At 34.3% G+C, this 27,189-nt stretch overlaps 1 protein-coding gene and 1 long non-coding RNA gene across 6 annotated transcripts in view; one reads left to right on the top strand and one right to left on the bottom strand.

The window, feature by feature from the left end:
• The window catches only part of LOC126966522 (RNA-binding protein Musashi homolog Rbp6), a 934,160-nt gene that overhangs the window by 596,568 nt on the left and 310,403 nt on the right, over positions 1 to 27,189 (bottom strand). The gene's annotated exons all lie outside the window — the stretch shown is intronic.
• Positions 24,920 to 26,666, top strand: LOC126966569 (uncharacterized). Its single transcript, XR_007729759.1, has 2 exons — positions 24,920 to 25,043; positions 25,629 to 26,666. It is a non-coding gene; the product is annotated as an uncharacterized LOC126966569 (long non-coding RNA).

The raw sequence follows: 27,189 nt of genomic DNA, 5'->3' as shown, positions 1-27,189 counted from the left end.
TGTGTCCATACATAATTTCTATGAGAGAATTTATTGACGCACGGTTTGACAGTTCTGCTGTTAAACAATTTCATTACAACAACAGGGTGCATATTTTACGAAATAATTTTTGATGTTATGATATATTATTGACAAATTCATATAAAAACATTATTTTATTAATAATGTCTGTCGGGTCAGCTAGTATGAGATAAAAAATCATAACTATCGGTGACTTTTCTGTCCTAATAAACTTATCGACAATAGGATGACGTATAGCTTACCAGCGATGTAAGTTTGTATGGAAATTGCAATTCACGCGTCCCAATATAAGGCGATAAGAACGACTTATCGGGTACATTGGGACAGCCTCAGATTAAAATTAAATAAGTGATCTAAAATCCTTATGTAAATAAAAATATTTCCATTTGAATTCAAATTGAACTAAATCAAACGACACCTGTCAGTGTTAGACGGTTTTTGCAATGTGGTTTAAAGCTTAAAGCTGCAATCTTTAAATGTGTTCGGAAAAAGACGTATCCCGGAGATTGCATTCAGCCTCCGGTGCAAACTGAAGTCAGATATTTACCTCAAAATATCAAATAAACGTTTTAACTTAAGCCACGTAGAAATATTTCAGTATACAACCTTATAATATTACATTTATGTTGGTTTTGGCAACAGCGTTACAAGTTTTAATGATCTATTCAAAATAACAATGACATTCTTGTTAAAGAAAATCTTTTGAAGTTCATTAGCGCGTGCACTTGAGACTTTTCTAGGATCGTATTAAAAAGAACCGGTAATCTTACCAAGCATATCGCTTTGCATTCTTTTTCTTGAACATGTCAAAGCGGACATGCATGAAGCATAACATAAATGAATGTGGGTTGGATTTATATTTAGTTTGCTCTCAGCAATCATAGCTTCAGTTACAGATCAATATTATAGATCTTCGGTCGTTAAACTCAAAAGCTTTTGCCCCATTTTAAAAGGAGCGTAATAAATTGCTTTGATTTTACTAGCATTGAATTGAGAACACAGTTCAATATAAATCTATATGAAATGGAAAAGAAACGCTACCAAAATTCCATAAACTAAATAATGGTATTACATAAATTAACTACACTATCGACCGTTTTATGTGCCAGTGCTCACAGCAAATAAATGTCCGGATATTATTAAAACACAGCACTCACTAGAATATACGGCTAAAACAGCACCAGTTTAATAAAAGCCATTTTGGACAATCATGCAGCGTCAATCATTATATTCCAGTAGGCTGAATATTTATACACAGGAAGTGCTCCTAGATTTATTGCTTTGTTGAAATCGTGCTAAATGCCACTGTGATCGTATCGGTAGCATGCATTACCGCACTGGTTTTGGAGAAATATTGTTGACAGCTTAGAAATTATCTTAGTAGTTATACTACAAACGAACGTACGATGTACTAAAATGTGTACTATTTATTGCAACCTTAGAGAGACGTCAACTTCGTTTCAATTTGTTTTAATAAAATTTTAAATAACACACTTTTAAAGGATTAAAACGCGTGTAATTGTTTTTACATTAGATTTTTGCGTAGAGGTTACGTTTTTATTTTAGTCAACACGACGTTTCAAGACCTTTTCAGATCTCGTTTCCAGGGGGACTTAATAATATTTAACATTACTATGTCGTTTTGTACCTTCTATACTGTTGAAATGAAATAAATAATTTTGAGAGAAAAAAGTATGTGTGTGATGCAAATTTTTGTTGTGCAACAATTAACATCACTTTTTCACATTTTTTGGAATTGTTTATTAGAATGTAATAGAACATAAATATATTTATTTACCATAGAGAGTAACAATAACATATTAGAACATAGCTTGGTAAACGTCATGAATCTACATCAATTTGCAAGGGGCATTCACATGGGGAGTAGAACTTATAAGAAACTCATAGCCCATTATACCCATTTCTTACAGGATTAACTTTAAATCCTTTCTATCTTAAAATAAAATTAATTACAAGATTTATTGGAGGTAATTTAATATTTTCTCTCAATATTTTTTGTTGATGTTGTTTTATTTAAAGTTGTTGTGTTGTTGTTTCATTAAAAAGGCATAAAAGGCATTTAGTTTCTCAAAATTAATTCCTTTAGAATTCTTTTGGCAAAGGCATTGTAGCTCAAACAATAATCGCACGTCTCCTTGACCCACTCCACTAGAATATTATCACAGAATATTCAATTTTATTAATATGTATTTTATTGATTAATTTAAGATGTTTTAAAATAGTAATACAATTAAAGAGTGCAGTGACAGCCCTGTCTCGTCAACCGATCTTCCCCAATATTGCATTTGATAACGCAAGACTTTACACGGCTCAAGAAACCGTGTTTTCTCTACAGGAGTTTAAAACCTTCAAATTGAACTAAATTACACAATTTCAAGTCCTCCGTACTCGTCAGATCTAACTCCAATCGACTACCTTCATCTTCGAGATTTAGATACATTTATAACCAACTTTAAAAAGGTTGGTTATCAATTGTTGATTACCGATTATATTTATGATCAGATTTTCGTGATTCTTCTTAAGTTTGACGCGGAAATAGTTCCCATGGGCTCCCATAAAAGTTTGGCGCAGTACTTATTATTTCATTGGCATTTTTTATGAATAGTTTTGTGTACGTAGACGAAGTATTTTAGTTTGTGTACGGCTTTTTAGGAGTTTTAACTAATGTTGATTACCATAAAAAAAAAACATTTACCAAATCGCGAAGTAATTTTCAGGACCACAAAATCCCTTTACAGAATTTGATGAGCCCAGGCCTCCAGTTCTACCGCAAAGGCAAATAGGTAAATAAATTGGTTAAATAAATATATTTTACAATAATTCATACTTAGTTGATAGAATGTATTAAATCTTATATTTCTTATCGTTTTAAAATCAACACCTTGCAACAATAATTATTCAAACAGGAAATCATAATATAACAGAAATGTTAATTTTATTACAATTTATACCTCATTATTCAGGCTTATACGTAAACAATGGGATACAGAATACATCGCAAAAATATAATGGATCAAACAAAAATTTCGTGGCAAGAGGACACTTAACCACTCCAAACGACGGCTACAATATTTCTTTGCTTGGAACTCTGCCAAAAATTTGATTTTAATGACGGCTTATACGCGCATGCTAAGATACATCTTTGGATACTTACTCTAGACGCTTACGCATACTGTTTTATTTATTTATACATGATTTTGGGGTATTTGTAATATATTTAGATGTAAATATATCTGTGTGAAATCTATTAATACATTGAACTTGTCAAACTTTTCGCTTCCTGTTTCTGCATCTTCTTATAAAAAAAATGGCTCTGTCGTAAATCCTATTACTCCACTGCTGAATATCTAAATGATCGGACAGCCTGGGACTAGATTGTGATTATTTTATAGCGATAGAAATGACTGTACAATATTGTATATTTATATTGAAAAGAGCGCAAAAAAATAATGCTGGGAGAGTTTCTTGCGCCGCTTCTACTCTCTCAGAGCGCCATTTGTTTCCGAAGCGGTAGTAGTATCTAGTAGTTATTAGAAATAATAATAAAATATTTTATTGAAATGACATCAAAAAGAATTCTAAAGGAATCAATTTTGAGAAAATAAATGCCTTTTATGCCTTTTTATGCCTTCTGCTGCTAGGGCTTACCTAAGGCCAGCTGATGGATCTCAGTGCCCAGACTCGATTTACGTAACCATTCATCTTGATCGTGTTAACGCTAATTTTCACCAGTTCTCTTGTCACATCTTTTTAAGAAATTTAATTTTTATGAAAATACGGGACGAGACGAGCAGGACGTTCCACATTGATGGTACGAGTAATTGATTCGCCCATTACAATGAGCGGCACTATAATTGCGCTCGTCATCTTGAGACATAAGAATTTAAGTCTCATTTGCCCAGTAATTTCACTAGCTACGGCGCCTTTCAGACCGAAACACAGTAATGCTTACACATTACTGATTCACGGCAGAAATGGGCGCCAATGTTGTACCCATAATCTAGCCGGCATCCTGTACTAAGGAGCATCCCACTGGTAAAATTAAACTATTTCTTATGTGTAGCTGATGCAGTGCAGGCGCGATCGTCGTGGATATCTTTGGGGGAGGCCTTTGTCCAGCAATGGCAATATTTCGTGTGAGATGATAATATTGATGAAGATATATAGCTTAATGAAGTTATAGTTTATTGAAGAAGAGGAACGATCGTATGGGTCACCTGATTTTAAGTGATCACCGCTCACATTCACCTGCAACACCAGGGGAATCAGTCAAGACTTCAAGTCTTTTATGGAGGTATAGGTTTTTTTAAGATACCTAAATCGTATCGTCCTTGAAATACTGCGCATTGAAGCTTTTAAAATGTAAGTAAAAAGGGGCGTTAGTATAAGTGATTTAAGACCATGTCGAAGTAGATCCCATAAAAGAAAACGCCATGAGGTAGACCAGGAATTTATTAGATGTTGAAGAACTCCTGATGAGACTTCGGGAAACATTTTGAAGAAGGGATTCGAAGGCACAAAAATAGATGGAAGAGAATTGCTGAGGAGACCCACAGATTGCAACAGCACCAAAATAAGCATTTAAAATATTCTTATGTATATAAAAATATGCCGTATTGACTATCAAGTAATGTTTACGACTACTTACTGTAAACCTTCGACAATATACAAGTTCGACAGTACACGTCACATACAATATATTATTAAATACGTCAGATTTTCTAAAAAAAATTGTTTAACTTAACTATAACACAAATGAACTTTTGAAAAACAGTATTTTATGAACGATTTTACGAACGGGATTCGAACCCACAACCTCCGGCGTTCCGTGCCGGTGCTCTAACCTACTGAGCTAACCGTTCAAGTACCGCCTCGTTATAAAATTCTGTTTGCTTTGTTCAACTCTCAGGTTGTCGCTTCATCTACAAGATCTACTTTACAGTAATTGATAACCTGCTCAACCCCAATATTTGCATGTTAGGAAATTGACTTGAGATGTCGCTCTTGTAAATCTAAACAATATGTTGTTTTTTTTAAGGATTAATACACAAATAATTTTATTTGATAAGAAGTGAGGGTTATTTAATTAATTACTTTAAAAAAAAGCACAAAATATTGTTTAAACTTAACTATTTTTAATTTTAAACTCTAATATACATATTTTCTTTCTTAGACTAAAACAATACTATAATTATTTACCTATACGTAGCTAGATAGATATAGCAGTAGCCGAAATATGAATTACTAGCGCATATTAAATTATAATTTTAAAACAATGGACAATTTAAAGTTTGAATTTTGTATCCTCAAATATAAATAGTTACGCTAAAGATAATGTTATTAAAAGGTACTCTCTGTTCTAGTCACCAAATGATATGTCTAAAATAATTTCATTTACGACGAACAAACTTAGTAATGTGATCCAAGAGACAGTTGCAAAATTTCACACTGCTCTAGTTCTAATTCCTAGTATCAGCTTTCAGTGTCGAAACATTATCTTAACAACTCTTCAGTTAATGCTAATAGCTATAATCCTATTACAAACATTACTATATTTAAATATCTGATCTTAATTTACACGATACATAATCATCGACCATGTCTTAAATTATGAGCTGCACTACAACTGCGCTCGTCACATTGAGACATAAGATGTTAAGTCTCATTTGCCCAGTAATTTCACTGGCTACGGCGCCCTTCAGACTGAAACACAGTAATGCTTACAAATTACTGCTTCACGGCAGAAATAGGCGCTGTTGTGATACCTATAATCTAGCCGGCATCCTGTGCAAAGGAGCCTCCCACTGGTTTACGTACACGTACGTACAGCGATTAGATTGTGATTTTTATTTATTACCAGTAATTTTACCGTGTGTAACTTATGTAAGTAGAATTTATTTATTTTTTATAATATATTTATTTTTATTATTAAATATAAATATTAAAATTACTTTTGGAAGTACCGTGAGTTACCCTTACATGTAAAAAAATCAAGGAGTGTGATTGAGTTCATAAATCTTTGTACATAAACTTTCAGGTTTTTGCTTTAAATTTTTAATACTTGAACACATGAGTAAACAATTTCTCAATTGCACTATTGTTTTGAAATCTTTGAATAAATTCGGAGTTACTTATAAGTACTTCAACAGTACTTCCAAATCAGTAGTCGTTTTCACGGTAACAATCTATTAAGATGCAAACTCTACACAAATAAAATTTGGAAAACAAAATTTTATGAACGATGCGGGACTCGAACCCACGACCTACAGCGTTCCGTGCTGGTGCTCTAACCAACTGAGCCAACCGTTAGAGTGACGCATCGTTACAAATCTTGTATGCTTTGTTCAACTTTCAAACAAACTATAACATGATAACTAGAAGTTAAAAATACTTTAATTTGTATTGTAATTATTGCATTTCTTTTTCTGTAGACACCAGAAATATGAAATATTGTTTAAAATTTACACTTCAAACGCATAAGTAAGACACCATGTGATTTCTTATCGTATTCTCTGAAAGCACTTTAGAGACTCCATATTGCGAACCATTTGGCTGCAGGAAAACTTCCGGAGGATTCGATTCTAGATGAATCATGATCCAGCATTACTTAATTTCCCCCGTTGAATACTTTTTCATAAAGATATGTAAGTGTATGGAAATACAAAGCGACAATGCTTCGCTTAAGTAAATTGAATTTCAAATTTTAAGCTCGATCGAAATCGATATTGTTCTAGAATAGGAAACTGCTTTGTTTTTCATTCGAATAAGCCAAATGACGCAGTTGAAATACATGTCTGATATCTAACATTTATTATTTACAGGCATAAGAATAATTTATCACGACAAGCACAAGTTCATTTTGACTTAGAATATACTATTGTATAGACGATTTGACAGTGCGATAATACATGACCAGTTTGATTTGTCAATGTGTGCCTGAGGTAGTGGTTAGCTAGTTTAAGCTAAGCCAAACGTGGCTGACAGTTTACGACTTGTCAATCAAAATCGGTAATAGTAATTACTGTTACTTCGCTTTCCTTTTCTCACTGTAGCTCATGGTAATTGATACGCCCTACCCTTTACAATGCAGTGCCACTCAGGATTTGAAAACACCCAAAAATTCCAAACGGCACTACAACTGCGCTCGTAACCTTGAGACATAAGATGTTAAGTCTCCTTTGCCCAGTAATTTCACTAGCTACGACGCCCTTCGGACCGAAACACAGTAATGCTTACACATTACAGCTTTACTACAGAAATAGGCGCCGTTGTGGTACCCATAATCTAGCCAGCATCCTGTGCAAAGGATCCTCCCACTGGTAACAACAAATGTTCGTCTATCTCGCTTGCTTTTTTTGTCTATAGGCTAGTTTATAGTAAGTCTATGCGGCATCAGGCCGTTGTCAGTAACAACATATCATTGGTGATTTCAAAATGTCTAACCTGATGTCACTATATTGCCACCATTATAAGATGGCAGCCTCCCCTTATCCTTAGTTTAACTTACTAGGGGTAGACAAATCTATCCGTCTACGCTTACTTACGTTTCAATAACCTATCGACATAAAGCATTGGACTATAACTATATTGGACATAAATATGGATAGATAAGATCTTGTCATTAAACGGTGACAGCAATGTATCCGTAACTAGAGATACGTTATTGAAAACGGCCGTTAAGGCGTAAAAGTTTTTATAGTGGTTTACTGTTATCGTAGGCAAGACAGTAAGGATACGCTTTTTAATTAGTTATAGGTGAAGAAATTATAGACATTTTTGATAATAGGCGCTCATATCGACATGTTTTACCGACATCGTAAAGTTAGTTAGTAACTCTCCCTCTAGTATAGTGTGAAGTAATATCTATGTTCAAGATATTTACAAAGCCAGACACACTCAATACACAACTACAGGTAACATTTCCAACCATGACGCCATACAGTAGGTGCCAATCCAAAATTTTTGGGAAAGTCGCCGAGAAAAATTCGGCTATAAATTCGAACTCTTGTGGCTAATCGAATACTTATCAATAATGGTCATCGATAGAATTCAAAGCAAACGAACGCCCGCAGCTTTGCCTACCTAGATTTTGGCGTATTATTGCAATTAATTTAACTTCTTTGTTTGCGAAATGTAATTAAAAACTACCAAAGCAAAAAAAGCCGCATTCCGAACGGTTTCCCGGTTTTTGAGATTCACGTGTACGAAACTATTGTATTGGCTTCACTTACAAGAAGTGTAAATAGTAACAATTAGTGTATTTTTTTTAAAAAAAACATCTAATCTATTAAACAAATCGATATCAGAATCAGATGATCAGAACCAACTTGTGACATTTCTATAAATTCATTTTTTTTAGTATGAGTGCATACTAAAAAAAAATTTTTGAAGTTACTTTGCGGAAATCCATAATTATATAAATGATTTGAGTTTTCTTAGTCTCGTGCCAGATTTTGGCGGACAGAGGCGAAACACGTGTCGAATTGTTTAAAGACAAATATTGGCGGAATTAACACTAAAGAAAACTCAAATCATTTATATGCACTCATACTAATCGAAGAGCAATATCATTTTATAACACCGCCTATAGACAACTAATAAAGATCAAACGCATTCAAATACCATAGTAGCTATTTTTTACGATATTTTGTAATTGTTACTATACCAATCACGATGTGTTGTGATCGCTACCTGACCAATAACCATTCAGTACCCGCCGCTCTCAGTAGGTTGATGGAATTGTTTGTAATGAAAATATATAGATATTAAAGTGTTAGCGTTACCAACATATTTATAATTTAAATGCATTTACAATTCTATATTTGGTTGATTTCATTTAATTTGCATGATTTATTTAGTAATTAATATTATTGATAAATTGTATTTATGTGTTAAAATGTAAAATAGAGACAGTCAACTGACAACACCAAGGTGAGGTTGTCAGTTGACCACGAATACAGGCATTCAAGTTGTAGCACCGGTACGGGGTGGTCGATTAAAATGTTTCAAATTCTATTATTACAGTAATTTGTTACTAAATGTAATCTTTAAAATACGAACTTTAATAATTATAAGGTTTGATCTAAAATCAGTGAACAGTGCTAATAAAATTGATGCAAACACAGTTTCGTTCCAAGCCCAGTCATAAATTTAAGCCTCAATCAATCGCGCTCAATAAAATTCTTTACATAAAAGTAGGCAGTAAATACCCTCCTTTTACTAAGCTTTAAGCGACTACAAACTATGTAAGGATCCTTACGCCCTTGTGCCAATAAGGACGAAGGCAATAAAGTCGACGAAAAATATTTATAGCTAGCATTAGGTTCGTGAGTGTATGCTCGCATACAATTCTGTTTCCTAGGCGTTGTGACATCATTTCGCGTCTTTATAGAGCAATTACAGCCGTTATCTGGCATTGATATTGCATCTAATTTATTCATACTGCCATATACATTTGAATAACACATGCCAGCTGCTTTGACCCCTAAGAACATTTCATTCTTAAAGATTTCGCATCTTCCGAGTCGGCCCATTATCATAAGGCAACTATTATGCGTTGGCAACTAGAATGCTTATGAGAGAATATAATTCCGCGGTCGTGGACATTGTGAATTACTCCATTTTCATGAATAAAATGCTTCGCTATAATAATATTCTTAAATGGGATGAGTTTCAGAAGATGCCTTATTATGTAACAATAGAATTGAAAATATATAGAAGCTTGAGAACCATTCTTGTTATTTTTAAAACAGATTTAATAAATGGTCATTAAAAAATCAACCTAATACTCTTTAGTAGTAGTATTAATTAGTAATTAATTTTATTAGCTCTGATCATGATCCATGGAACTGCGTCAAAATACTGCCACAATTGATTGTGAATCGTAATTTATATAATAAAGAATGTACATGATTCTGAAAGAATTTGAAAACAAATCTAAACTTGTCTTAGATACTCCATCAAGCTGATATATTTTTAAACAATAATTCGTCTGTCTCCACACCCTCAATTGAGCATCTCGTTTGATAAGACGATCTGTTATCGCGACACCATCCTGATTTCTTTCTAAACTAACAGATTTCGTTGCAAGTGTCAACAGGGAACGTTATCTAAAACACTCAAACTAACTTTATCAAAACGACGATGAACCTTGTTACAGTCAACGCGCCGGTTTATTTTGAGATGTTCCTTCACTACTGTGTGATAATGTTATTGTTGGGAAACCAAACTTTGGTGAGTATTTAATTAAACACTACCAGGGCTATAGGTGTGCGTCAAGGTTTATATGTGACATAAAAACATGTACTCATCGAGAGACGTCTTGTACCAACAGTCATGGTCGATGCGGGATTCAAACCGGCCCCTCTCGGGTTCCGTCCGAGCGCTCTTACCAACATCGAAATGTGTTGATTCCTACGCTTACTTATAATATTTGCTATTATATATGGTTGGGAGTTGTAGAAGAAGAATGAATGTGGTAGAAATAATGGCTTTGCGTGGTATATATTTGTTTCGGTCACATACTGAGGAGGAGAGATGAGAAAGCCTTGAAAAGCTGGTCGTATTTGGAAACACTGAAGGCAAACAAACGGTACCTGATGAAGCGATCAAGTGAAAGGCCCAAAGTTGTCATAGAAGCAATGGTCAGGCACCGATGGAGGCAGATCCTAGACGTATCACAGCACCGGTATCTTCATCGGATAATCACCACGATCCTCATTCATGAGGGAACGATCGCAGCGAGAGAGATTGGTGTTAATTTGAAAGGCAGATTATAAGGCAATAGTATTAGACAGCGACGTAGGGAAAAAAAAACAAGCAGTGACAGCTTCTGGTACGAAAGTAACATTGTCCATTACTTCTATCCAACATTGGATTATGTGTACCAGCTTATCATTGACGTATCTATATATATAACAAGCTAACCCGACGACTTCTGTCAAAAAAAAAATATTATGTAAGTATTCGGGAATAATGTAGTCTAACGCCATCGGAAATGTGTAATCAAAGTTAATGAGTTAAAAATGAAACGAAAACGTGTTTCTGAATGACGTTATAATATTATGTAGTAATAAAATGATAAGGATTAATATCGTATTTGTGTAAATAGCTTTACATTACCGCCTTATAATAGCCAATGTTTAAAGTATTAAAATGGATATAGTACGATATCCTTAAGAGATTAATATAAAGCATCCCAGACTTTTCTGTAGACCTATAGAAAATACACAATTCCACCATATATTATTTTGTTAAATCTCAACGGGCTTAGACAGCGTTTTAGTTGAAAGCTCCCACACGACTTATTTTTTTCCGACACCTCCAACATATAATTATTTAATGTATACAAATTTAAATACAAGAACTTAACAATTTATATACTACAACCTTCCTCGAGAACGCTGTGTATTCGTGAAAACAGAATGCAAATTGCTGAAGTAGTTTTTGAGGACTTTATTATATACTTAGTCTGGCCATAAATACTGTTACAATTAAAAATAAACAAAATATTACATTTAAATTTGGAATCTGTCATTTTTGTATGATTGTCCATTGAGTTTTCTCATTTTGGCGCCAATACATTGTACAACATTTTGCGATACTAAAATGGAGTGGGGTGATATAGAGAACCGAATCGCTGTGATTTCATTACACAAAGTAGGTATGGAGCCACATGCAATTTTTAATACTCTCCATACGCTTGGTATTAGTAAAATGTATATTTATACATATATACGAGACCTGGTTTTATCGCCTTTTGTGTCCAAAAATTCCCGCCTATTAAGATTCCGAGTTAGCGCTAACTATGAGGCCTGTGGCCCATGATCACTCAGAGGGCAATGGAGAGGGCTATGCTTATAGCCTCCCTGCGAGATGAAATCTGCAATGAGGAGATCCGTAGGAGAACTTAAATTCCCGAATAGCTCAGATGATGGCGAAACTCAAGTGGTAGTGGGCCGCGCACATAGGACTCGAAGGACAGATCGTTGGGGCAGTTAAGTCCTCGGATGGCGACCAATCAAGATAGCCGGGATAGGTTGGATGAGGGGCCGATTGTCGTTGAAATCTTTAGTGGAGGCCTTTGACCAGCAATGGAAGTCTTTCTGCTGAAATGGAAATTTCCGAGATACATGAAGTAGTGATTTAGTCACCTAAGAGGAAGCTCATTCCACAGCTTGGTCGTTCGTGGAAGAAAGTTCTTGAAAATAGCACTGTGGAGGAACGCCACACATCCAAATGGTGGGGATGATATACTAATTTATGGTGTGTCGTGCGAAGGTGGAATTCGGTTCTCTTTGGAATAATACCATCCCAATAACTATCAAAGAATGTTCTATAACTTGCATTGCTCATTAATTTTTTATTGAAATCTTTCGGCACGCTTTCATTAAGTTTATATGCCAATGAGTAAAAGAGAACTCATATATTACATAAAAAAGAATCACTAGTTATATATTTAGCGTAAAAGGGAAAGAAAACAAATTATATGTGTAATAATATAGGTATTACATAAATGCATAAAACCGTCAACACATACTGAACTCAACAATACATCGAAGCAACATCTAAAGTTATTTCAGTAGCCGTAATTATTTCGTACGAATGGCTCCCGTCACTTGCATTTTCATCTCAGATCAAGATAACGAAGACGAATTGCTCTTATGCATCACGCATAACAAATTATCCAATGGCTGAAGCATTGATGTAACCGAGAATGCAAGTTAACTGTTGCTTTCCTGTCGCATTAGACTGTCCACTAATTTAGTTGTTCCCGGTTTTTGCCGGTCTCTTACAACTAGTTCGTGAATTAGAGCTAAAACTGTCGAAGCTGTGTGTCTGTCTGTACTTAAAGAACACACATATAGACATGGTGTGACTTTTGCCGTACAGGAAGAATGAGCGGTAATTGTTTAGTTCTTTAAAGATTTAAAAAAATAAGCTTACGTTTTTGAGTGAATGATAACAGGTTTCGATAGATTTAAAATCTTTCATTGAAACAATATTTTGAGTAAACATACATAAAAAATTGCCAGTTTTTTTAATGAAAGTAAGGGTCGAGACGAGCAGGACGTTCAGCTGATGCTAATTGATACGCCCTGCCCATTACAATTCAGTGCCGCTCAGATTTTTTTTTATGATAATAAGGGACGAGACGAGCAGGACGTTCAGCTGATGGTAATTGATACGCCATGCCCATTACAATGCAGTGCCGCTCAGGATTCTCAAAAAATTCTGAGTGGCACTACAATTGTGCTCGTCACCTTTAGACATAAGATGTTCAGCCTCATTTGCCCAGTACTTTCACTAGCTACGGCGCCCTTCAGACCGAAACACAGTAATGCTTACACATTACTGCTTCACAGCAGAAATAGGCACCGTTGTGGTACCCATAATCTAGCCGGCTTCCTGTGCAAAGGAGCCTCCCACTGGTAATTGATTCTTAAAATACCCATAAATTCTGAGCGGCACTACATCAGTGCTCGTCACCTTGAGACATAAGATGTCAAGTCTCATTTACCCGCAATTTCACTAGCGACGGCGCCCTCGGACCGAATAACAGTAATGCTTACACATTACTACTTCACTACAATACAACGACGAAATAAATACTCGTTTAACCCCTTAATTAAACATGATATATATTTGTTATATGTATATCAAATATGTTGTGAATCAATTCACCCTTATCTATAAGTTTCAAGATATTTTACTGAATACAGAATCTTATAGAATGTGTACGTTATGTGCCTTTATCAAACTGTTATCGATCATAAAAACCATCCATCCTTCAGCTATCAATCTTTTCTTGACGTACTCTACATATAAAATGACTGTCAACAGATTTTCGTATATTCATCCAATTTTTACGCTCATTTTCTCGTGTATGGACATTATAATTTTATACATTATCCTCATTGTTTAAAGAGGATTTACTTTCACCAATAAAATATAATATAGTTCATATTATTAAGATTGGTGGTTTTGAGAGTGGGAGGCTCCTTTTCACAGGATGCCAGCTAGATTATGGGTACCACAATAGCATCCTGTGCAAAAGACCTCCGATTGGTAAATTTGTTAGATACAAATATAATGAACTTAGATAATAATAACTTAATTTAAGTGATTGAAATAGCAATATTTATACTTCTACGACACTCTCTCCTTATAACTTCTTGAAATAAATTTGGGTTAAAACTTTGGCAACCAGCAACAATTTATTCGAACTCATTTTATATTTTTTTTCAAACCAATACATTTTATATGCAAAGAAGGTGTCGAGATGACCAAGAAATTCACCAGATGTAAAACATAAATCAGATTATTTTGGGTTTTACAAGAATCCTCAACTACAATAAACTAACCATGTTCCAAATGGGATTAAACTTGACAGTGATACGCCTTGGCTATTGCAATGTAGTGCCGCTCAAAATTCTTGAAAAACCCAAAATAACGATCTCAATTACGATCGACACTGTAACATCAGATGTTGTCTCATTATGCCAGTAATTTCAATAGCTACTCCGTCCTTCAAAACTAATCAAATATTGCTAATCAAAATAATCATTACTTGACAGGAAAAAAGGCACCACTGTGGTAGCCAAAGTAGCTTCCCACCGGCTGTGGTGGTAAATATTTATATCAATACTCTTATTGACAACCCATACAGCCCAGTGGTTAGTGAGCCTGCCTACTGAGCTAGAAGTCCCGGGTTCGAATCCCGGAAGTGCAAACATTTATATTATGATTAAGGATATTTGTTTCCGAGTCATGTATGTTTATATGTATTGTATGTTTAATATACCGTTGTTTTGTACCCATAGATAGCTAACCTAGTTTGGGACAACATAGTTTGTCTAAAAGTGAGCCAGTATATTTATTAACTAATCATTAAAAAAATTGTTATATTTCTAAAAGCAAAATTAAACACTCGTAGCAGTTTAGATGTCCAGTTAATATTGAAGTTCCAGTAACAAAAGGTGAATCATAACACCAATTTATAACATGTTAAATTGTATTTCATTTAATATATAAGATTAGTTGGGTCAAAGCGGCACAATTTGTCAAGAAATCGGATTACATTAGTACTTCGTCTCTCTAGCTTACGAACGATTCACTTGAGAAATGCTTTTTAGTTCTGGCTGGGAAGACTCCAACACCACTTTATATAAGAATTATTATTGTAGAATGATTATTATAATTAATATTGTAGAATGTATTTGTAATAAATCTTTTTAATAGAATTTATGTTCGAAGTGAAAACATTTTTAGAAGCTTGTTCGGGTAAAGCTGACTGGAGTTAAATAAGAGACACGACCAGTCAGAGCATAATTTACCTTCATTTTTGTAATTTCTGTACAATTGTTGAAAAAATATTCAAAATTATTATTTTATTAGTTAAGAACAAAAGAAACTTGTATTTAGAATTATTTAAGACGCCTTGATACAATTTTCACCTATAGCCGTGAAAACTGTATCAGGGCACTATAAGGTCTAAGCACATTTTTTTTTATACAAATAACCTCAAACAGTAAAATATTTTTAAAAAGTTTCAATTATGTTATTGCTTATTATACACTTATTTTGTTGTGATGTAAATTTGTAATATATTCTGTTACATCTGTTTGTTTATGTTATCTAAGCGATTGGTGGGGCCATAAAAATCAAAGACATAATAAAACCGTTATCTATAGCATTGCAGGTCAATGACATTACCTTATAGTCTAAGACACGAATAGGAATAGACCTTCACCCATCTGTTTCATGGATAAAAAGTATTTTATATTAAAGCCTGAATTGACATTGAATACCAAAAGTTCAGTGTGCTTATAACTGCTGTTCTCCAAGTTTATATAATTAGCAGTTTTAAAAAGAAATTATAGTGTTGTACTTTTTATTTTTGAAGTTATACTTCTGTATGCACGTTATGAAAAAATGATAACAGGGAAATTACAAGATACCCGCATCATTGTAACATAAAAGTAACACGGTGAAGTTGGTTTCTAAAATTTTCTGATGTTTGCGACAGTCGTATTTTTTCTTATTTCTTTGTCCATGATTAGGATAGGTGTTAGGTGGTTATTAGGATAGGTTAAGATTTCAAGCCCGTGCAGCCGTATTTGTTATTTAATAATTAATAGTCAAAGCCATTGTTGCAAGATTTCAAGCAGCACGAGGAATAAATAATTTTGAGGATTTTTGCTTTGTTTGGTCAAATAAGTATAACTTCTTGCGTGCATATATAAGTACACACACACCTTTTTTTAAAACAAAGTTTTATCTAAAAAATCATAAATTAACCTTGGAATATTCAGTTTAAACATAATGTTTGTTTCCACAAATCCAAAAAAGAAAATTACATTGTTGGATTGTCTTAATTTTTTAGTCATAAATTTTTATTAATTTATAATTATTTAAACCATAAATATGACTTACTGGTTACTGTCCTGGTTACCCGCTCTCGCTGTATGAGCTGTCTCACTGGCATGTATTAACGCCCTTAGTATAATTTGTATGTTAAATATTTATATAAAATATAACGCGAGTGATTTATCGGTAAAATTTCTGCCAAGGTTATTACAAATATCTATTAAAAATTCATCTATAATTCAATACAAATCTATCACAGACACAACCCTTTGAGACCAATTTTTTAATGATATTATTTTTATTTAATCAGAATTTCTACCAAATATATGGGGTTGTATTTCGCATCGACTTACGCATTGTATTCCTACCAACACAGTAGTGACCACGATATAAAAATATAGCAACATAATTTAATTAGCTAAATTGCGTATTCTGTAGGCTTAAAACTTTCGATTGGTGTTTAATTTGTTGTACGAATGAGTTCAATGATTAATAGAATTTATTTATAAATATTTAAATAATTACTTTTAAATAATAATAATAAATGATTATTAAATAAGTTGTCAATACTTTTCGTCATGAAACGGATGGACTAGGGTCTCTTTTCATTCGGATCCTGTACTATTTGTTAAATTTGTAAAAATGCTTCGATCCTTTCAATTATGAGCGACTATGTGTGCTTAGAATGTCACAGACAACATAAATAATTCAAAATTACGTTAATTGCTTTTCTGTGAGATAAGCTTTAAAGCAGTTGAGGGTGGCTCAAGGCCCGTGATAGAAGCTATGCAATAGCTTAAAAATCCAAATAATCATCTGCAATATTGAAACGTAAATGCAAGGAGAAACGTTAAAATCATATCCTTAAGCTTCCGTGTACGACACTTAAGCCGGGAAGACTTACATTTGCCACTTTTATTTTATATACGAGAACGAAATTCTGCAATAAAGTACGTTAGGTTAGTACAGAGGTCTTGTGTAGGGAATCGAGTGGTTGCATTTTGTTACACATAATCGGATTAGGAGCGAGCAGCGAGCAATGCTCGTCTAGAAGCGTATGCGCCTTGTACGACGTCCGCATGTATAAATACTTTCAAATTGTATTAACTATTCACATTCCACACAAGCTGTCTTTTAGTTTTGGTCAGACACAAAAAGGTCACAATACGAAGAGTTGAGTTGCATACATCAAGCTGATTTTCATAATTTGAAATTCAAATAAAATCTTGGCTTTTTATTTTTTAGAATTTACGGTCTTTGACTCCGATAAAATCTGTATTACATTAAAATTTGCAAGAGTAATACTGCAACAAATATACGTTTGTGTTTATCAAAGTCAAAGTCAAAAAATCTTTATTCACTGTAAAACTTTATAAGTTATTTAGTGCAAGTCAGGATGAAGCACAAAAGTTACAATAGCATTCAAATGAGTATAACAATATTCATTAACAAAATTTAGACCATTAATTCCAACTATCTTTATCATTCAAATAATCTTTCACATTATAATAGGCCTTAGATGTTAATTTATTTTTTACGATACATTTAATTTTTTAATAGGTAATACTTTAATTTCATTTGGGAGTTTATTACCACCCGACAACGTGTAAGACTCTTCTTCTTCTTCGGGTGCCTCTCCAACTAGCGAAGGTTGGCGGTCAGCTTTGTAGTTTCAATTTTTTGTCCTTCGCGAGGCGAAATAGTGCCAGTCCACTCTCGGATGTTGCGCAGCCAAGACTTTTTTCTGCGACCTACGCCTCTTCTTCCGGGAACTTTTCCCATCATGATGAGTTGTAGGAGTTTGTACCTCTCGTGCCTAAGCACGTGCCCCAAACATGCGACTGTAAGACTCTAATGGTCTTTAAATAATATGTAGAAAATCACACCTCTAGGACTAAAAAAGGTCATTGTTTCTTATTTTCGGTGAATAATAAATAATATCTATTACTAGTAATTTTGAATTTGTTTATTTTAGTTTTGGCAAATAGTTTGAATGTACACGTTACACAATAGTCAGTCACGAAATTATCGGATCATATTTTTGAAGTGAAAAATTCTTTAGCGGCGTTGAGCACTTTTCTTGGGATGGGTATAAAATGTTAAACTAACGTCAGGGCACGTGACCTCATCGAAAATTCGTAAGACACTCGTTTAAATTATGGATGAAAGATTTACACTTCTAACTTAGTATAGTTCGGCTATTTTAACTTACGGCCGTTGAATGACCTCCTTATCCTTAGTTTAACTTACTAGAGGTAGACAAATCTATCCTTTTAATGACCTCCTTATCCTTAGTTTAACTTACTAGAGGTAGACAAATCTATCCTTTTACGCTTACTTCCATTTCAATATCCTATCGTCATAAAGCATTGGACTATAACTATATTGGACTTATCTAGGGATAGATAAGATCGTCATTAAACGGTAACGAGAGGTACGTTATTGAAAACGGTCGTTAATGATTATACGGTCATTGGACCAGTGGTTGAATCATTGTGATTGCGAAGCCGAAACACCGCGAGGTTGAGGGATCGAATCGCAGCCGTGAAATATATTTACAGTTTAATTATTTGGTTTTTAAGCTTTGTCATTAGCGAAAACTCTCCCTAAGGATCGCCTTAGGGATATGAAATACAAGTATAACTATCGAGTTATATTTGTATTTTTTGATAATTTAATTGTATTTGTTTGTTACTTATTATTTTGTTTAAATTTTATTTAATTATTTTGTTTCTTACTTCAGCTACCATAGCCTATTTTTGTTTTAAAGATTGGCGATGATGATGATGGTAATGAAGACAGTGAAAGAGTCGTTGAAATTATGGATGAAAGTTGATTTTTCGGAGAGATAAACTTTTTAATTTAAGATTAATGTAATGTTCTGAAATGTTAATTATTTTTATGTATTATAAATTGTTATTTTTGTGTTCGATAGCGCAATAAATGAATATTGTATTTGACCACATAAATGCCTAGTATTATGTTAGTTAGTTAGTTGTGCGAAATTATTCCCAAACCATTCCATATTATTCAATAATGCACAACGTTAATGTTCAAGTTTTCAGTCCTGACGGCTCTCCCGGCCCCTAATTTTTTTGTTTGAAATAGTAATAAGACCGCAAATTCAATGATACGCGTTATATGATATTGCACGTCTCATTAGAAAGGTACAGTTTGCCATCATAGATGATAACATATATATTATTACTAGCTGACCAGACACGCTGTGCTGTCAAAAACAAAAAAAAATATGTAAGTTTACGGGAATAATGGAGCCTAAAGCCATCGGAAATAATGTATTTCTGAAAGAATGAAAGTTAATAAAATGATAAGGATTATAATTAACATGGATATAGTCTATTATCCTTAAGAGATAGACATCTCGGACTGTAGACCTATATAAGATACCAACACAATTCCACCATATATTATTTTGTTATATCTCAAATGGTTTACACACAGCGTTTTCTTGAAATGGGAGCTTTCAAGACTGTTTATTTTTCCTGACACCTCCAATAAATATCGTTATTGTATAAAAATATGTATACAGAAACTTAACAAATGATATACTAAACCTTCCCCGAGAACCATGCTATCTATTGGTGAAAACAGAATGAAAATCGTTGCAATAGTTCTTGAGTTTATCGCGAACAGACAAATAGAAATACATCTACATAATATAAGACATTTGTATGATTCGATGGACATAAGCGTTAACGTAAATATGACACAAAGCTTTGTCAACGTCACTCAACCTAGACTCTAAGCCGTGATTCAAAACGTAATTTTTACTGAATTTAAGAAACTTCAAACAAACTTAAATCATTAATTTTGTTTTATGGCATGATGATGACATGAGCGACTTGCCTGACTTTCTTCATCATAATAATGATGAAGTTACGAATTTAGCTAAACAACTTAATATTATTACGAAATATAAAGTTTTATAACAATATTTCGACGACAAAATAGATATTGAAAATGAGACAGCAAATATAGACGTTACCATGTGCACAAAGAAAGGGGCATAAGATGCTCGCAGATTTCCATTACACGGTTGAGTTGGCAGCCGGCTTCTGGCTTAAGCCCTTCCTGCTCCTCTTATGATAACATTTGATGATTTAACCTTCCATTGAACATTACAGAAAATACTAACATCTATACTCCATATTGTGTAAGAAATTATAAAAAAATGTGCAATAAAATCTAAATACACAACAAGGAACAGTAAAATAGAATGACATAACAGTGAAGTATTCGTGCTCTTAATGTAACCATGCATTGCGTGATACCATCTGTCGTTAGACGCTAAGCTATAAGCACTATGTGTTCACAAGCGACTATTCTACGTGTGAATGCTTCCGGTGTTTCCCGGGAAAGATCTATTTATGCGTGATGTTCCGCAATATATAATGTTCGTGTCAAAAAGCTGTGTTTAGGGCACGAGCGGTACAATCGACAAAATATTTCTCTCCGGAATCACGTCGGGCAGACTGTATAAATGGAGTGCCTCACTTACCAAACTGGAAGATGGCAATTAAGGTTCTCCACCACAATTACCGCTTGCGTAACCCTGGGAAAAATATTTTTCTCCGTGAATCTAACGTGTAAGTTATACTTATACAGACGATTGTTCTTATATATAGGATATGTATACAGTAAATTTACTATGTGATTCCAACATGGGTGTATAACTTATACAAGCATGCTGACTGTTCATTACGCAGTGGTACAGGACTTTACAGGAACTAGAGTGTTTTATAACTGGGTGTTACTTTGGGGTTTGCGTTTAAACACTACTTTATTAAAACAAACTAAAAAAATCTATTCACCGCTATTCGGCTAAGATAAATCAAAATCTAAAACTAAAAGGTATACGAGATTGCTATAAATACAAGTTAACTATAGTACACATCGTTAGCTAATTCAATATTGTTGATACCCTATGAACAATACGGTCTACAATTGTTACCAATAATATTGTAATTTTATTTACCGATTTTAAATTTAAGATGTTCAAATGACCTGTAAAAGACTTCTTCATTAGAATATTAAAACATACACATCACTGCACCTTTTGCTATTAACATCCGGACGACTGAGCCTTGCTCGGATTTTTAAGAATGTACAAAACTTGAACAAAAAAAAACTAATACCACATCTGGATTCGAACCGGGGTCTTCTGCTTTCCGGATCACCCAATGTCCCATCTGAGCTATTATAGTTTTGTAGCTAGATCAATCTATCGCCCCCGAAATCCCCTGTATACTAAATTTTATGAAAATCGTTGGAGCCGTTTCCAAGATTCAGATTATATATTATACACAAGAATTGCTCGTTTATAGATATAAGATGACAAGCTTGTGTATAACCATCCGTTTTATCAGTGCTTACAAAATTCCCAGCATTTTTTCAAAGGGATGTGATTGCTCTGTGGTTATTTCACCCAAAGACGACTTTATGAAGAAAGTCATAAATGCAATATTGAAGTAATACTGGAAGCTTAAAATCTGCATCGTCTTTTATGTAATGCTTACCAGACTACCGACTTATTACTTGGATGAATCCCTGCTGCAATACTTTTTAAAAGAACCTATCTATGCAAAGGATGCTAACTTAGAGCTAAAGCTTTTTTCTTAAACCTAACAAGTAATTTTGATTTTTTTATCAAGAAATGACGAGGCGCGCAAAGACATTCACATTGTAAGTGATAACTCGAACAGTGACTAGTCTCGTTGGCGTACGGCGTGGCACTGCATAGTTATGTCTTCCCAAGATTACTTAGAGGCCGTGTAAATCGTGTGTTTGTGTGCGTGTCTATCCGGACGCTCTAGTATGAAGTTAAAGTATTGTTCTATTACTGTATCAAGTAATTGCCTAGTTATTTCAATAGCTGAGGTGCCCTTCAAACTGAAACGCAAATAAGGAAAAGAGGGGATAATAATCAAAGAGGGGGAATAAGAAGAAACGAAAGAGAAGTTATAAAGGGTGATAATATAACGTGGACGCGAGGTAAGACGGGGTCAAAAGGTAGAAAGTAACAAGCCAATGAGAATTTAACTGAATCAATGGTCCGAGCGATTTCTCTCGCTTAGTTAACAGTTAATGGGTGTAATGCGTTTATATTTACAAAGTGAAAAATAGTTGAGTACCTCGATGTTATAATTTTGTGCAATGCATAACAGATATTGTAAAGTAATTCTAAGTATTCCATAAATATATTTTTGTTTTTTGGGAATTTTATATTGTTAACAATTCTTTGAGTTATTGCAGACAGGGGGCAGGAAAAATAATTAAAAAAACAATAAAACCAGGAGTACCTTCCTATTTGGGCCGTAACTTCTGTAACTAATAAAAATGCGTTTATTTAGTTCTATGACGTGATGTTATTCTTATAAATCAACAATACAAGATTTTTTTTTAATTTTATTCGAAATCACTACCTTCGGCTTTAATGCAGGCCTTTAAGTCTACATTTCACTGGGACACCACGGTGGCGCAACCAGTCGCTACCAACACAATGAATATAGCTCTATAGAGAGTTACTCACCTGGTGTCCGATTGGTTGAGCAACCAATTTGGTGGCGCGACCAACTCGGACGCGTCATGACTCTGGTGTCTGTATGGTGTTATTATGTCTAGTTTGGTAGCTTACGGACGCCACCATGGTGTTCGGTAAAATATACCCCTTAATCTGTATGGCCAAGAATCTTTCTATTTACGCACTCTTTCCATGGGAACGCTGCTTGTTGACATCAACAGATTCGAGTCATACTGTTGTCACCATCGCACGGAACGCCACAAATTAGGATATCATCCTCACCATCGTTATGTCTGTGTTCCTCTAAAAGGCACTTTCTTCCACATACAGCCTAACAATGGAATGAGCTTCCTTGTGTGGTGTTTTCAGGACGATACGACATGGGTGCCTCGGAAAAAAGCGTATACACTTTTCAAAAGGGCCGGCAACGCTACTCTGATCGTGTAACATCAGTAGGTGCATTCGATAAGACTTCAATCGAACTTCGAATATCACTCAAGCGCACACATGCATCTTTAAAATAAACGGTCGAGTCTGCAATTTCACATTCTCTGGTCAAATGATTGATTACAGAGATCAGTTCATATCATTTTTGCGATCCATGTAGCGAGTTTACCGACATTAGAATAGGCCATATTGGAGGATTCGAATTTGATAATATTAACGGTAAATCCGAATTCAAGGCTCGAAATTGTTTACCAAATGGGCCTACAGGTGACCATACGGGTCGGTGACCTCCTCTTCCAAAAATAATCTAACTCTAGTTACGATTATTGTTATTTTTGGAATCGGTGTCCTTCCGCCTTGGCCCGATCTCGCCCCTCGCCTCCTCACGATTCAAGCACATCTCACCTATTACTATGTATGTAGTTACAAACCTATCTTGGATGACACCGACTCCAAAAATTTCAATAATCGTAACTAGAATTAGGTTAATTAATTAGATTGTATAAAAATACGCACTTATTTTTATACTTTTTAGTGCATATTATATCTATTGTTTTGGAATAGTGTTTTTGAAGTAGGTTTTTTTTTGTTAATTTTTTTATTTTTAGTGAATTTGAAGTACACTACCTAATAATTTGTCTAAATATGTGTAGATATAAGCGTAAGCGCTTTGCAATTTGATTACAGACATTCAGAAATTCTCAAAACTCTCACCAAACTACCTTTGAAGTATATCCTTTCCAATAAAAAAAGAATCATCGAAATCGGTTGGCGTACTATAAGTTATTCGTAAATTTATCATCCACATACATATAGCAAATTTAAGACTTTTATGGTTTCCTCATGGGTGCCATTGTCAGATCTGGACCAAATTATAATGGGACCACACGAGAAGCACCAGCTTTCAAATATTATCAAAAAATTATCAAAATCGGTTCACCTAGTCGAAAGAATTGAGAACCATCTCCTTTTTTGAAGTCGGTTAACAAAGTGTAGAAGAGAAACATAAAAGTCTGCAATGAATAATTCCTACCTAGATTTTATTCATTTACAAAATAAATATAAGTAATAAATTATGTTAGAAATTGGGGTATATACTGCACTTGGATGGATGATGGTCCATGTCTCCAGAAATTCCGTCTATTTCTATAAATTATATGAAATTTACTTTGATTTTAAATATAAATTAATAAGTTATCACATAAGGACACATATGTGAAAGCAATTAGCGCTTTCAGCTCTTTCGAAATGGAAAGGAATTAGAGTTCGCGTCACCAACAATTTGCCCGGCAGAATGTCCAATTTCCTCCTCTCATATAAAGTTAAAAAAATAATGATTGTAATTCCATTCTGTTTGCTCTAATTGTCCATTACTTTTTCCTCATGTAAATTAACGTAGAAAATGTAGAGTAATACTTTATTATTATCGCGTGTCAGCGGACACATTATCTGTGCGTAATCTTGCACAATCGTAGGTATTCATTACTACGCAATGCAGAAGATAACGTAATACGAACAACAATTTTAGTCCGATTTGACGCATACTAGGACTATCTATTGCATATTGTATTATTATTACATTAGTAGACTTCATTTAATTCAATCATTGGATATATGATGATCTTTTGATGCAATTTTTTATGAGGTATGTAAAATTGTAGACATATACTTAGTTATTACATCTATATAGGTAGTGTTGAAATGCTAAGAATATACATTTAGTTTTTAATATTTAAATAAAATAAAATATTATTGTAAAATAATATTAAAAGTTAGTATTTAATATGTTAAATGTTTAGACACTGATAGTTAAGAATATTTGACGTAAAGTTATGTTTATACTACTTTAAGGCGAAGAGTAAGCAGAAAACACGCAAACATGGTGTGTTTAGACAAGTTTTGTGGTGAAAGTATAGCATTTCGAGCTATGAACACTACTTAATCCTGTTAAACATATCCTTAAGTCTTATTTGTAGGTTGCTAATGCTCGCTGTTGGTTATAGTTAACACTGCCGAGCCTTTTTGAACTACCACTTTTCTCTGAAGTTAAACAAGTTTTTTGGCATGGCGTGACGCATTTTTTTGGTACTTCTCTCAAAAAAGTTATTCTTATAGCTTGTACTTTTTTGTGTAGGTTTATTTATTCAGATAAGTAGTGAATAAAGAGGATTGTAAGCATATAAACTGTTTTCCACGCAAGAATTTTTAAAATATTGGCTTTGTTACATAGATGGCGGGCCGGCAGCCGTGAACTCATATCGCTCAAGGTCGCTGGCATTTAGTGTCGCCTTAAGTAATCTATCACAAATATCTGGCGACGCTATGAAGCGGTTGAGTATTTCCTGTTCGTGGCTTGTCACATCTACTATTCGCAGAAGACGAAACGGACATTAATTACATTTAAAAGGATGTCAATGGGAAACTTGTTAGAGTTAAAGTTAAAAATATTCTAGAATTTTTAAATAAGCTAAAATGGTAATCAATTCTAGCCTTTTACTTGAATGCCACTCAGCAGTAAATATGATCAGACAGATCAGAGATGACAACAGCCTAACAATTCAGTGGATAAAGGATCACAGTGTGTGGAGTCAGATACAACAAGGTAGCCAGATCAATTGGCTAGACAGGGTTCTGAGACACAACCGGTCGGACCTCTCTTGGCTCTACCACATAGCTGGTTCAGGAACCACATAACTCAATAGATAAAAGCACTACATCAACAATACTAGGATAGCCTTGAGGGATGCAGGCAAGCCAAAGCAGCTTTAACAGGCATCTTTTTAATAAAGGTATCACAGACAGCTCCCTGTTCAGAGGCTGCCTGGGGACAGAAGAAACAGCCGCTCACGTTGTGCTGAAGTGCGGAGAGGTGGCAATCTACAGGTCGAAGCACCGAGGCTCACCAGGCGCCCTTCGGGAAGTCTTTGGCAACGTTAAGATTTTGGGTGACTTCTTGGAGGAACTTGGCTGGTTGGAGTAGTCTCTACCACTCGCACGCAAAATAGGAGCATATGACGTGGAGTTGCGGATACTACCCTTGTGAAGAAGAAGAAGCTAAAACGACTTTTGTAATAAGCTTTAGTTCAATTAAACGGGTATCACGTAATAGCGTTATTAAAAAATAACGTTTTCACAGGATGATATTTTTGAACCTACGGCTTCGCAAGGGTTACTGAATTTTATTTCATACTTCCCAATGCTGGATACTCGTCAGTAAATATATGTAGAGATAATACAGATATACTCTATATAAACATTTTGCTGTTTATTTGTGGTTTGATTTCAACTAGAAAGATGCCTTTCGTTGCTATTCTGGGTGAGCTCTATAGTTTATGCCAATAAATCTTCGATGTTATGTTACACGCTTTTACTCTCCCTATCTATAAGTTTATAAAGTTTTCTCTACTTTTTAAAGTAATAAATACAATACACATAAATGTAATTTGGTTTCACGAAAACGTATAAATCGTTATTTAATTGAGCGAAATATTACGATAATTCAGTGCAGATTGCAAATTTATCACATCATAAAACTTTTGATTGACAATCAAACGATTAAATCGAATCCATTCAGTTTTAATAAAAACCCGAAGTATATACTACTGCGTCCGTGTGAAACTGGTTTATACATCAGATTGATTGTAGAATGGCGATTGTGAATCAAACAAACAGTGCTTTGTAGACGCGGACAGGCGCGGCGTCCGGATAGACGTCAACATCGCACTGCCAATTGAGATAATGACCTCAAATGCAGATGATTACTGAGCCATCCATTGTAAACATGCTGTAAA

The sequence above is a fragment of the Leptidea sinapis genome, chromosome 10, assembly GCF_905404315.1.
Source record: "Leptidea sinapis chromosome 10, ilLepSina1.1, whole genome shotgun sequence".
NCBI lineage: Eukaryota > Metazoa > Arthropoda > Insecta > Lepidoptera > Pieridae > Leptidea > Leptidea sinapis.
This window is presented reverse-complemented; position numbering and strand designations above follow the sequence as displayed.